The sequence below is a fragment of the Nomascus leucogenys genome, chromosome 3, assembly GCF_006542625.1.
Source record: "Nomascus leucogenys isolate Asia chromosome 3, Asia_NLE_v1, whole genome shotgun sequence".
In the NCBI taxonomy this organism is placed as follows: domain Eukaryota; kingdom Metazoa; phylum Chordata; class Mammalia; order Primates; family Hylobatidae; genus Nomascus; species Nomascus leucogenys.
Window position 1 is genome coordinate 112,930,669 of NC_044383.1, and position 14,803 is coordinate 112,945,471.

Here is a 14,803-nt window from a genome sequence, read left to right on the forward strand (position 1 = left end):
CAATTCAACTACAGTGTTTTGATAATTTCTAGGTGTTATGTTTTAGAAGGGGGCATGGACAATTGTGAACATGTTCAGAAAGAATAATCAGATTGATGAGTGAATTCTAAAACCTGCAACATGTCATATGAAAAGACAAAATCTCAGAAAAAGAATGTTTAACTCAGAGGTAGAGTGGAGAGAGAAGGCTTCAAATCTTAGTTCTACCTCCCACTAGGTGACTGATAGGGTTTGGCTCTGTGTCCTCACCCAAATCTCACCTTGAATTGTAATAATCTCCATATGTTAAAGGCAGGATCAGGTGGAGGTAGTTGTATCATAGAGGCGGTTTCCTTCACGCTGTTCTCGTGATGGTGAGTGAGTTCTCACAAGATCTGATAGTTTCATAAGAATCTGGCATTTCCCCTGCTTGCACTCATTTTCTCTCCTGCTGCCTTGTGAAGATGTGCCTTCCACTATGATTGTAAGTTTCCTGAGGCCTCCCCAGCCATGTGGAACTGTGAATTATTTATACCTCTTTCCTTTATAAATTACACAGTGTTGGGCAGTTCTTTATAGCAGTGTGAGAATGGACTAAAAGAGTGACCTTAAAAAATTCTCATATTATCTCTGAGATTTAGTTATGAATCTGTAAACTTACAATAATTATTATATATTATAGATCTTTGAACAAGTTACTTTGCATATGGTATCAATAATCCTAAGGATGGTTATTTTTATTTTTACACAGTAAGTGGCAATAAGTTTCAAACCCTGTGCTGAAGAGTTTCTCTTCAATATTTTTGTTGGCACCCAAACAAGTTGGCACAGATTATCTTTTCTAAGTGAAGTTACTGCCTATGTTAGTGATCAAAGTTGTCAGGATCTCACTTTTATTTGGATCATAATGCATTTAAAGTTGAATTTGAAAATGAGTACCCAGAGTGGGCTTTTAAAGTCCCAAGGCAATGAAATATAATTTGTAGAATTCATCTTTTTTTTCTTCACAATCTGTGTTAGTGAACTTAAAGACCAGAGGAAAAATAAAGATCACAGCAGAGATGCTGAAACAAAATCAGATACTGTTTTTTTCATAGCCAATATTAGAAAACTACGAGAAAGATTTTTTTTGGTAGAATCTTGAAAAGGCTACCTAATCTCTTTGAATAACAGAATTTTTTTCCTATGAAATAAATTGCAGAAGATAGTACTTTTTGTGTCGCATATCGAGAGCTCCATAAATAGACTCAAAATTACTGCATGAGTTGGAAATGATAGATTTATAGGCTTCTTTAGATTTTACTTCCCACATTCACATAATTTAGGTGAAATTAAATGTCACCTTTTTGACTTATTAAATGTAGTGTTCACCTAGTATTCCTGAGGTTCTACAGGGTTTATTCCTTCAGGACTTGAGTGGAAGACATTGTAAATATCAGTTTGCAAATACAGAACTTTGGCTATAAATATGATTACAAAGTTTATTATATATTTTTTTAAATTATACAACATTTGCTATCTTAATGGAGATTTTTAATATTCTTTACAAATAAACAGTGAGGTAGAGCTACATGAATGAAAGAAAAATAAAGATAAAAATATTAGGGAAAATATGATAAACATAGAAGGCAGATAAGGGAATTCGGGCCATTCATAATTGGAATCCCCAATTTAAAAAACTCTAAAATCCTAAAATTTAGAAAGAGAACCCATAATTATAATTATAATTAAAGACATATATTTTTAGAACTAAAACAATACTTGAGCTAAATATAACAAATGCACAATGAATGTAAAAAAAAAATCCAGAATGTTTAATATTAAGACATCATTGGACTTGAAGGGTAAAGAAAGAATGCTTCATGAAGCGGTAAAATAAATAATAACCTATAATAGGTAATGTGTCAGCCTGGCCCTGATTTCCTCCACAGCAACATTGGCTGCTATTCAATTGAATAACATTTAAGAAATTCAATACTGGAAGATGTCATTCAAGAATTTTATATCCAGCCAAACTATCCTTCAAGTTGTAAAAGGACTAAATAATTTTTACATGCAAAAATTCCCTTGAGAATTTTTGAGAAAACTACCAGTGTCAAGTTTGGCTCACAAAGAGATGAAAGAAGGAACCACAAAAAAAGACTGAGTACTGTATACATTTAAATGTTTAACTAAATCTAAGATACATAGCAAAAAAATTTATATACTATCTATTTTGTACTAGGCAGTGTTCTAAATTCTTGACATATATTAACTGTAGAGACTAGGGTTATGATGAGAATGTAAATAAGATATGCCTTCATAATTTATACATTAGCCTCACAACTTAAAAGTAGAGTTTAGAAAAATTTCCTGTTTACTTCACGTAAACAGAAGGGACCAAATTATTTCATTTCAAACTAAAATAAATCAAGGAATAAAAGGATAAGTTCATGTATCCATAGAAAAGTAAATAATAAGAAAGAAAATATATCAATGAAATTTGAGTGACCAAAAAATCCAGGAAATACGGTAATGTTAAAGTGATTGTGAAAAAGAATTATGGATAAAGCGTTTAAAATACAGGGCTGCAAATAAGATATACAATATTAAAAATAATCATTAGAGTAAAAATGTTAAAAAATTATCGTTTTTTTTTTTTGAGACAGAGTTTCACTCTTGTTGCCCAGGCTAGAGTGCAATGGCATGATTCCAGCTCACTGCAACGTCTGCCTCCTGGGTTCAGGTGATTCTCCTGACTCAGCCTCCTGAGTAGCTGGGATTACAGGCATGTGCCACCATGCCTGGCTAATTTTTGCATTTTTAGTAGAGACAGGGTTTCACCATGTTGACCAGGCTGGTCTAGAACTCCTGACCTCAGGTGATCCTCCCACCTCAGTCTACCAAAGTGCTGGTATTACAGGTGTGAGCCACAATGCCTGGCCAAAAAATTATCTTAATGATTACATATATAAACAGCAAACAAATGAAAAAGACTAAATACCAAAAGACTTAAAAGCTTAAAAACAGAAAACACAACAAAACGTAAAATGCAGTCAGAACTAAGACTGGATATACATATATATGCCATATTAATAAATAAAAATGACTTAAAAGAAAAAAGATTTATTAAAAGTATTTTCATATTGGGTTGCAAATCAAAACCTAACTCTGTTCTGTGTACATAAGACCCATCTAATACCTAAAAGAAGTATATAGAATGTATATATGTGTATATATAACATATACCAGGGAAATGAAAAACAAAAACAAAAGCAAGTATTTTATGGTATCTGAAAAGGCAACACAACTTGTTGCAGAACAACCCTTGATTTGAGAACAACTGCAAAAGTAGGAAACACACACACATAATCTGTTTGGTCTGTTTTAAGACACTGGAGAGGTAAGCGTAGAGACCTGAGAGAGCATTGAAGATACTAGAGAGAAGGGTGACAAAGAGAGAAAAGCCAATATTTTGCACCACTTTTCTACTTGACTTTGGTCAGTTTAGAAGCAGCAGCTGAGAGGCTGAGAAACTGAGCGAAGTTTCCAGCAGACATTTCAGAATATGGAAACCAAAAAGGTCTGACATACAACTCAGGCTTTCAGATTAAGGGAGAACCACAAATAGATCAGTCATCATAAAGAATGAAACCGGCCGGGTGTGGTGGCTCACACCTGTAATCCCAGCACTTTGGGAGGCCGAGCCAGGCGGATCACTTAAGGCCAGGAGTTCGAGACCAACCTGGGCAACATGACAAAACTTTATCTCTACTAAAAATACAAAAATTAGCTGGGTATGCTGGCACACACCTGTAATCCCTGCTACTCAGGAGGCCGAGGCATGAGAATCACTTGAACCTGGGAAGCGGGGGTTGCAGTGAGCCAAGACTGTGCCACTGCACTCCAGCCTGGGCAACAGAGTGAGGCTCAGTTTCAAAAAAAAAAAAAAAAAAGAGAAAAGAATGAAACATAGTTGGAGATGGTTCAGTTCCAAGTTGGATTAAGGTGATGTTCCTTTAGCTTATCTTCCTAAAGCAAAATAAATCCTCTCTTCAAGACAATAACATCTTGAGAACTTCAAATTACAATTTTTTATTTTAAAAGTCTGTGATTCAGTCAAAAAATTACCAGGCATATACGGAGACAGACTACATGACAAAAAAGCAAAGGGGAAAAATACCCAATAGAAACAGAATTACAGGAGACACCAATAATATTGGAGCTATCAGATGAAAATAAGAATTTATTTTGCTTGGACTTCTGAGTAGAATTTAAAAGGTTACATAAAGCCTACACACACAAAGTTTATAGCAAAGAAAAAAAATTACAAAAATACTTTTGAGAAGGCATCATATAGGTTTAGAAGCTATGAGGACTGAATGGGCCTAAATTACAGAGAGGAGAAACATTCAGTGGTGAGTAAATAAATAGCAATTTTTTTTTTACATGGAGGAATTTGCCAATTATTGACGTGAGCTGAAGTTTGTGGCTTGGCCCAGAAAGAGAACAGCAGCTGAAAGATGTAGAAACCAATGTAGACTTTAGCAGTCACTTGGGAATAGAAAGACGTATTGAGGGCTTGAGGGCCATAGATACACAGCCATTTTCCATAAAAGGTATTTGCTATATTCAATGACTGTGTAAGAAGCTGAAATCTAAACTAAAAGTTTTTGAAGTTGAAAGTGAAACCTATTAAAGTCTCATAGTAATTAGGAAACAAAGACCTGAAAACAGAAAAGGCAAGAAAGAAAAGCCTAGAGAGTATGGTATATTGGCACGGAGGATCTGTAGCCTCTTTTCACTAACCAACTCTGATTGTAGGTAAAAGTTGAGAAACCAGGGGCAGACCAACACTGCTGGGGTAAAATCATTGGATAAGTTTGAGCAGTCGGGTATTTATACATTTCCAAAGTATCTCCCCACATAGTGTTTAGTAGTTACAAGGGGAAAAATATTGTGCAATGAAAATATCTGACAGACTCCATCTTAACAAAATGATTAAAGTTATCATCAGCAGAGCAAATAAATATTGTGTGCCTTTTGAAATAATATGCTAAGAAGGACACAGCACATATATTGTATAGTATAGTACATATATTGTATAGTATATATCTATATCTATATCTATATATATATATGGGGAGAGAGATAATAGTATTCTTGCAAGAATAGTCATAAACTAAATCTTATCATGAAGAAATTAACAGACAATCCAAATTGAGGGACTTTCTACAAAACACATTTGGCACGTACCCTTTAAAAAAAAGTCATTTCATGAAAGACCAAGAAAGAGTAAGAAACTTATAGCTTAGAAAAGATTAAAGACATATGACAAGTAAATACATGCATGATTCTGCATCATCAGAAAAAACAGAAAATCACCAATCAGAAAAAAATATTCTGCAAGGACAACACTAAAACAGTGGAAGAAATAATCTTGTGTTAATGGTTAATGTTTAAATTTTTGAAATTAATAGTTGTGCCATGCTTTAGGTAATAAGATGTCCTTTTTCTTAGAAAATGTACACTGAAGTATTTGAGGGTTAAAGGTCATGATGTCAAAGACTCTCAAATGCTTTAGTTGATATGAAATGTATGTGTGTTTTTTTGTTATGTGTGGGTAGGAAAGAAAGTGTGGTCACTTTAGGTGTGTATACATGTGAGTTTATTGTATCATTGCCAGATTTTCCTGCCAGTTTAAATATTTTTCAATAAAAGTTAAAAAAAAGTATGAGAAAACGTTGGAGAGCCATGTTATAAGAACAGAAGCAAACAAGAGGTAGCTTGAGTTTTGCCATTTAAGTGAGATTGTACTTATTTTGGTAACCAAGGTCATCACTGACAGGAGAATAGTGATTTCTCTATAAGATCTGCTTTTTTTTTTTTTTCAAGACAGAGTCTCACTCTGTTGCCCAGGCTGGAGTACAGTGACGTGATCTTGGCTCACTGCAACCTCCACTTCCTGGGTTCAGGCATTTCTCCTGTCTCAGCCTCCCTAGTAGCTGGGATTACAGGTGCCCGCCAACATGCCTGGCTAATTTTTGTATTTTTAGTAGAGATGGGGTTTCACCATACTGGCCTGGCTGGTCTTGAACTCCTTACCTCAAGTGATCTACCCATCTCATCCTCCCAAAGTGCTAGGATTACAGGTGTGAGCCACCACACCTGGCCTAAGACTTGCTGTTATGTAAGAAATCTTAAAAGATATTCGGGAGGTAGAAATATGGTACTCAACAAAAACTTAGAACTACACAAAGAAATAAGGAGTGCTGGAAATTAAATAAATGAAAGTAAAAATAAAACTATTTAGGTTATCTCTCTTATTTTTAATTGCTCTAAGACTTAATTGACTCTAAAATAGAGGTTAGCAAGCCTTTCCATAAAGGATCAGATAGCAAATACTTCGTTTTGTAAACCAAATAAACTTTGCTGCAATTACTAAATTCCAACATTGTAGTGCTAAAGCAGCCATAGATAATGCATAACAAATAAGTGTGGCTATGTTTTAATAAAGATCATCATGGCGTGTAATTTCATCATACTGATCTCTTTTTGGCTTCACTAAGATGCATACTCTCTTCTTCATGTGTTTGCTCCTATATTTTTTTCAAGACTTAATTCAGGAATTATCTCTTTCAAGACTCTTTCCCAAACCTTTTATTCTTCACAGGCAAAATGGAATCCCATTTTTGTGATCCAATAGGAACTTATGCCTCCTGGTTTTATCTCTGACTTGATTTGTGAACTTTGGAAGTTATTTAATATCCCTAAGTTTCAGTTTTCTCACCTATAAGATAATAATAGTACCTACATTACAGGGCTCTTGTGATAATGCATCTGAATTACTTAACACAGAACTTGACCCACAGAAAACATTCAAAACATGTAAATGATATCTAATAATATTGTGATGATTATTATTATTCCTCTGTCACACTACTTTCTGATGCACAATATTGGTCAACATAAAATATGCTTGGTTCTTGGTTAGATATTATGTAAAGGAAAAGTTATAACAATGTGATTAGGAATATTTGGATTTGTATTTTAATAGCAGTAAAATGTACTAAATCAGAAGAACATGTCTTGGTCAGTAATATATATGAATATGCAGGTAAGATAAGAGAGAATAAATATTATGATACCTGTAATTTTTTGAACACCAAAGCAAAGTAAGCCAAGAACACAGCTGTAAGGGGATTAAGTAGACCGGAGGCAAAATTAGCTGTTGAGCTATAATCCCTGACCGTGCTGGACACAGGGCTCTGTTCACACAGAGAGGGAAAGCAATTAGCAGTGGAACAGCATATGGTTTGGCTAATAGCACCTCAAGAAAAAAACTATATTAAAATATAGAAGGGATATTGAGTAGAGGAGATGGCAGGTGGGTGGTGAATAAAAATGAACAATGAAATGCATGCTTGGGAATATCTTGGGTGTGCATGTGCCTGTTTTTCCTTTCATTGGTATGTTTAGGATTTACATAAATAAAATGAATAAGGGGGTACATGTTGCCTTATCTTTTAGTTGCTCTGCTTTAAAAGAAAAGTAAATTCCTTGATCAAAAGATGGCAGTTAGTGAAACTTAAATAAGTTGGTTTGGATAAAATTAAAGGAAGCAGCCCTCTGATCGTTTCTTTCCCCAAAGAGGATTTAAGCCTGCCCCTAGGACACAGAACACAGAGTCATTATTTTAAATATTATATTGAATGATATAATGTCTTAATTTTTAATCAAATAATTCATGCACATAATTATTAATAGCATCAGAGGATTCTTTTGAAATCAGTGTCCTCTGCATTGCTCTTCTCTAAACTGCTTAGAAGGAGTATTAATACTTTTAGTTATATCTTCCGGCATTAGCCATAATTTCTTCACTTTTCAAAACCTAAGTAACATGACTGTGTTTCTTTCCCTTGATTTATTAATTACAAATATATAATAAATTTATTATTTTGAAAAAGAAGGTAAACTCGTTCATGCCAACTCTTGTCTTCAAATACATAGTATATCTTGTATGTACTTTATCATAATTATTAGTTGATGATGTAGTTTCATTACAGTGAATATATAAATATTGTTTGCTAAATAAGAAAGCAGTGTAATATGTTGCATTTCCTGTCCTTTGAAACCTCATTGTTTTCTCTAGAGTTAATTATTGTCTCAGTTTTTTCACTTATATCATTTCTTCTATTTACAAATGTTAACAAATATTCTATCAGATCTTTCATTATCTTGTAGTACCAAATGTTGCTGTGGAAAAATATGATGTTATTCTGATTGCTCCTTCCTATGAAGTATTTTTCTCTCTAGAAGTTAGTGCATCCTCTCTCTATCACTGGTATTATGATATTGCATAATAATGTGCATTGGTGTGGTACCTTTTTGTATTTCCTGTGCCAGTAGAAACTAGAAATTATTTGCTGATTTGTTTAAGTTCCCTATAGATTCTGGTTATTAACCCTTTGTTGGATGCATAGTTTGCAAATGTCTTCTCTTCTTCTGCAGGTTGTCTGTTTACTCTGTTGATAGTGTCTTTTTTTTCTGTGCAGAAGCTTCTTAGTTTAGTTAGGTCCCACATGTCTATTTGTGTTTTTGTTACAACTGCTTTTGGGGACCTTGCCAAAAATTCTTTGCCAAGGCCAATATCAAGAAGGGTATTTCCTAATTTGTCTTCTAGAATTTTAGTTTGAGGTGTTACACTTAAATCTTTCATCCATTTTGAGTTAATTTCTGGCTGTTTCCATGCCTAGCGCAGTCATGGTTCCTGGTCCCAAGAAGCATCTGAAATGGGTGGCAGCTCCAAAGTACTGGATGCGGGATACATTGACCAGTGTGTTTGCTCCTTGTCAATCCACCAGTCCTCACAAGCTGAGAGAGTGTCTCCCCCTCATCATTTTCCTAAGGAACAGACTTAAGTATGCCCTGAGAAGAAATGAAAAAGATTTGCATGCAGCAGTTCATTAAGATAGATGGCAAGGTCCGAACTGACATAACCTACCCTGCTAGATTTATGGATGTCATCAGCATTGACAAGGGAGACAATTTCTGTCTGATCTATGACACCAAGGGTTGCTCTGATGTACATCGTATTACACCTGAGGAGGTCAAGTACAAGTTATGCAAAGTGAGAAAAATCTTAGTGGGCACAGAAGGAATCCCTCATCTGGTGACTCATGATGCTTGTACCATGTGCTACCCTGATCCCCTCATCAAGGTTAATGAAACCATTCAGGTTGACTTGGAGACCGGCAAGATACTGATTTCATCAAGCTTGATGCTGGTGACCAGTGTCTGGTGACTGGAGGTGCTAACTTGGGAAGAATTGGTGTGATCACCAACAGAGAGAGGCACCCTGGATATTTTGCCATGGTTCACGTGAAAGATGCCAATGGCAACAGCGTTGCCACCTGGCATTCCAACATTTTTTGTTATTGGCAAGGGCAACAAACCAAGGGCAACAAACCTTCCCTGAGGAAAGGGTATCCACCTCACCTTTGCTAAAGACAGAGACAAGAGACTAGTGGCTAAACAGAACAGTGTGTGAAATGGTCTCTGGGTGACATGTTACATCTTTGTACGTAATTTAAAATAATTCAGCATGATTAAAAAAATACTTGTGTAGAGTGAAAAGTAGGGGTCCCGCTTCAGTCTTCAGCATATGACTAGCCAGTTATCCCAGCACCATTTATTGGATAGGGCATACTTTCCCCATTGCTCATTTTTTTCAGCCTTGTTGAAGATTAGATGGTTGTAAAATACTCCCATTTAAAAATGAGAGAAGGGGACAAACAGATATTCTCAAAAGAAGACATATAAGCAGCCAACAAATATGAAAAAATGCTTATCACCACCAATCAGGGAAATACAAATCAAAACTATAATGAGATATCATCTCACATCAGTCAGAACGGCTATTACTAAAAAGTCAAAAAAACAACAGATGCTGGTGAGCTGTGGAAGAAAGAGAATGCTTATACACTATTGGCGGGAATGTGAATTGGTCCAGCCACCATAGAAAGCAGTCTGGAGATTTCTCAAAGATCTTAACACAGAACTACCATTAGACCCAGAAAACCCATTACTGGGTATATACCCAAGGAAAAATAAATCATTCTGCCCAAAAGACACATGCATTTATATGTTCATTGCCATGCTATTCACAATAGCAAAGACATGGAATCAACCCAGGTGCCCATCAATGGTAGATTAATTTAAAAAAAAATGTGGTACGTATACACCATGGAATACTATGCAGCCATTAAAAGAATAAAGACATGTCCTTTGCAGCAATATAGATGCAGTTGCAAGACATAATCCTAAGTGAATTAATGCAGGAACAGAAATATCACATGTTCTCACTTATATTTAGGAGCTAAATATTAAGCACACATTGACATAAATATGGGATCAATAGACACTGTGGACTACTAGAAGCGGGAGGGAGGGAGGAGGGCATGGGTTGAAAAACTACCTATTGGGTACTATGCTTACTACCTGGGTGATGGGATCTTTACCCCAAACCTCAGCATTGTGCAATATCCCCATGTAACAAACCTGCATATATACCCCCTGTATCTAAAATAAAAGCTGAAATTTAAAATAAAATATTAAAAAATGAAACTAGAAATTAGGCATTTGAAATTAAATTATCACTCTCTTCACAAATTGGATCTTCATCCTATATATTTAATGATTTTTTTACTTACATTTTCTCTTTTTTTCTTTCTGGAATACCTAATAGTCTGATGTTTGACATCTGGATTGATTTTTCTGAATATTTTATCATTTTTATTCTATTCCAATTACATTGTTTTGTTTCCTGAAATATTTACTTGGTTTTATTTTTTAACATTTCTGCTAAAATTTCAAATTATAATTGCCTATCATATTTGCAATTTCATCATTTTCCTCTTTCTCAGATGTTTAAAGATGTATTATATTACCTTGTTACTCCCTAAGGCTGATTTATAGTTTTTTGTTTGTTAAAGTTCTTTTTTCTGCATTAGTTCTGGTTCTACTAGGTTTTAATTTTCAATTTGTCTCTCTCTTTCACATTACAGATCTTTCTTTTTTCTTTCTTTCTTTCTTTCCTTTCATTCTTTCTCTCTCTCTCCCTTCCCTTCCCTTCCCCTCCCCTCCCTTCCCCTCCCTTCCCCTCTCTTCTCCTCCCGCCCCCTCCCTCCCCCTCCCTCCCCCTCCCTTCCCCTCCCTTCCCCTCCTTTCCCCTCCCTCCCCCTCCCTTCCCCTCTTCTACTACTGCAGCTGGTGCTTTCTTGAAAGTGCCACATCCTGGCTAGAGGCCAACAAACTCAGGCCATTAGAGCAACTCAAGACAGAATAACACTGCTCCCAGGAAGAAGAAAACAACAGCTAATTCCACTGCCTGCAACATCCTGGCTAACTGAAGGTCCTGAGTCTATCCATGTGATAACTTCACTGCTAGCATAACCAGCATTCAAGAAAGACAGCACACTAAACATATCTATAACCAAGGACTCTCAAAAAGTCTACTTCACTCCCCTGCCACCTCCACCAGAGCAGGTGCTGGTATCCATGGCTGGAAGACCTGAAGACGAATCACACCACAGGACTCTTTGCAGATACTCCTCAGCACCAGAGCCTGGTAGCCCCACTGGGTGGCTAGGCCGAGAAGAGCAATAGCAATCACTGCAGTCTGGCTCTCAGCCTCATCCCTAGGGGAAGGGGAAGAGCACCACATCAAAGGATCAACCCATGGGACAAAAGAATCTGGACAGCAGGCCTTGAGTTACAAATCTTTCCAATGAAATAGCCTATGCAAATGAGAAGAAACTAGAAAAGTATTTCTGTTAATATGACAACATGGGGTTCTATAACACACCAAAAAAAAAAAAAAATCATAGTAGCTTTCCAGCAATGGAGCCAAACCAAGAAGAAATCTCTGAATTGCCAGAGAAAGAATTTAGAAAATTGACTATTAAGCTACTCAAGGAGATACCAGAGAAATGTGAAAAACAACTTAAAGAAATTAAAACAATACAGTATATGGATGAAAAATTCTCCAGAGAAATAGATATCGTAAAGAAAAAACAATCACAACTTCTGGAAATGAAAGACACACTTAGAGAAATACAAAATGCAGTGGAAAGTTTCAATGATAGACTAGAACAAGTAGAAGAAAGAACTTCAGAGCTCAAAGACACGGCTTTGGAACTAATCTAGTCAGACAAAGACAATGAAAAAAGAATTTTTTAAAAATGAACAAAACCTCTAAGAAATTTGGGATTGTGTTAAATGGCCAAGCATAAGAATGATTGGTGTTCCTGAGGAAGAAGAGAAATCTAAAAGTTTTGAAAACTTATTTGAGGAAATAATTGAGGAAAACTTCCCTGGCCTTGCCAGAGATCTAGACATCCAAATTTAAGAAGCTTTTAGAACATCTGGGAAATTCATCACAAAAAGATCATCACCTAGGCACATAGTCATCAGGTTATCTAAAGTCAAGACAAACGAAAGAATCTTAAAAGCTATGAGACAAAAGCATCAGGTAACCTACATAGTTATCTAAAGTCAAGACCAATGAAAGAATCTTAAGAACTATGAAACAAAAGTGTCAGATAACCTATATGTTAATCTAACTTATTAGATTAAAGGACATTTTTCAGCAGAAATCTTACAGATCAGAAGGTATTAGGGTCCTATCTTTAGCTGCCTTAAACAAAATAATTGTTAGGCAAGAAATTTGAATCCAGCAATCCTAAGCTTCATAAATGAAGGAGAGATAAATTCTTTTTCAGACAAATGCTGACAGAATTTACCACTACCAAGCCAGCACTACAAGAAATGCTATAGGAGTTCTAAATCTTGAAACAAAACCTCAAAGTACAGCAAAATAAAACCTTCTTAAAGCATAAATCTCACGGGGACTATAAAACAATAACTGACAATGGGGGGAGAAAAACAAGGTATTCAAGCAACAACTAGCATGATGCATGTAACAGTGCTTCACATCTTAGTACTAATGAACGTAAATGACCTAAATGTTCCACTTAAAAGCTACAGAATGGCAGAATCGATAAAAATCCACCAACCAAGTATCTGCTGTATTCAAGAGACTCTCACCTAATACATAAGGACTCACATCAACTTAAGGTAATGGAGTGGGAAAAGATATTCCATGCAAATGGAAACCAAAAGTGAGCAGGAGTAGCTATTCTTATATCAGACAAAACAGACTTTAAAGAAACAACAGAAAAAAAGAAAGACAAAGAGTGACATTATATCATGATAAAAGGATTGGTCCAACAGGAAAATATCACAATCCTAAATATATATATGCATCTGACACTGGAGCTCCCAAATTTATAAAACAACTATTACTACATGCTGATGAGATAGCAACAAAATAATAGTGGGGAACTTCAATATACCCTAGAAGAGATGGACTTAACAGATATTTACAGAACATTCTACCCAACAACTGCAGAATATACATTCTTCTCATCAGCACATGGAACATTCTCCAAGATAGACCATATAATAGGCCACAAAACAAGTCTCAATAAACTTCAAAAAAATTGGAATTGTATCATGTATCCTCTCAGACCACAGTGGAATAAAACTGAAAATTAACTCCAAAAGGAACCCTCAAAACTATACAAATACACGAAATTAAATAGTCTTCTCTTGAATGATCTTTAAGTCAATGATGAAATCCAGATTGAAATTAAAAAATTATTTGAACCGAATGATAATAGTGACACAACCTAACAAAACCTCTGGGATACAGTGAAAGCAGTGCTAAGAAGAAAGTTCATAGTATTAAATGCCTACATCAAAAAAATATGAAAGAGCACAAATAGACAATCTAAGGTCACACCTCAAGGAACTAGAGAAACAAGAACAAACCCAAACCCAGCAGAAGAAAAGAAATTACAAAGATCAGAGCAGAACTAAATGAAAGTAAAACAACAACAACAAAAAATACAAAGCGTAAATGAAACAAAAGCTGGGTCTTTGAAAATATAAACAAAATTGATAGACCATTAGTAAGATTAATTTAAAAAAGAAGAGGAACAATCCAAATAAGCTCAATTAGAAATAAAATGGGAGATATTGCAACCAATACTACAGAAATACAAAAGATAATTCAAGGCTACTATGAACACCTTTATGTGCACAAAATAGAAAATCTAGAGGAGATAGATAAATTCCTAGAAATATACAACCCTCATAGATTAAATTAGGAAGAAATAGAAACTGTGAACAGACCAATTACAAGTAGCCAGGTTAAAACAGTAACTAAAAAATTGCCAGCTGGGCGCAGTGGCTCATGCCTGTAATTCTAGCACTTTGGGAGGCCAAGGCAGGTGGATCATGAGGTCAAGAGTTTGAGACCAGCCTGGCCAACATGGTGTAACCTGTCTCTACTAAAAATACAAAAATTAGCTGGGGATGGTGGTGGGCACTCATAGTCCCAGCTATTAGGGAGGCTGAAGCAAGAAAATCGCTTGAACCCAGGAGGCGGAGGTTGCAGTGAGCCGAGATCACACTATTGCACTCCAGCCTAGGTGACAAGAGCAAAACTCTGTCTCAAAAAAAAAAAAAAAAAATTCCCAACAACAAAAAAAGTCCAGGACCTGATGGATTCACAGCTGAATTCTGTTAGACATTCAAAGAATAATTGATACCAATCAATTATTACTGAAACTATTCCAAAAGATAAAGAAAAAGGAAATCCTCCCTAAATCATTCTATGAAGCTAATATCACTGCAATACCAAAACCAGGAAAGGAGATAACAAAATAAGAAAACTGCAATTCAATATCCCTGATGAACGTAGATGTAAAAATCCTCAACA

The 14,803-nt window shown here is 35.5% G+C and overlaps 1 pseudogene; it reads left to right on the forward strand.

Annotated features, from left to right (window-relative positions):
• The first annotated feature begins 8,721 nt into the window (after nt 1–8,721).
• LOC100581644 lies at nt 8,722–9,508 on the forward strand (annotated as a pseudogene).
• Nucleotides 9,509–14,803: the final 5,295 nt, after the last annotated feature.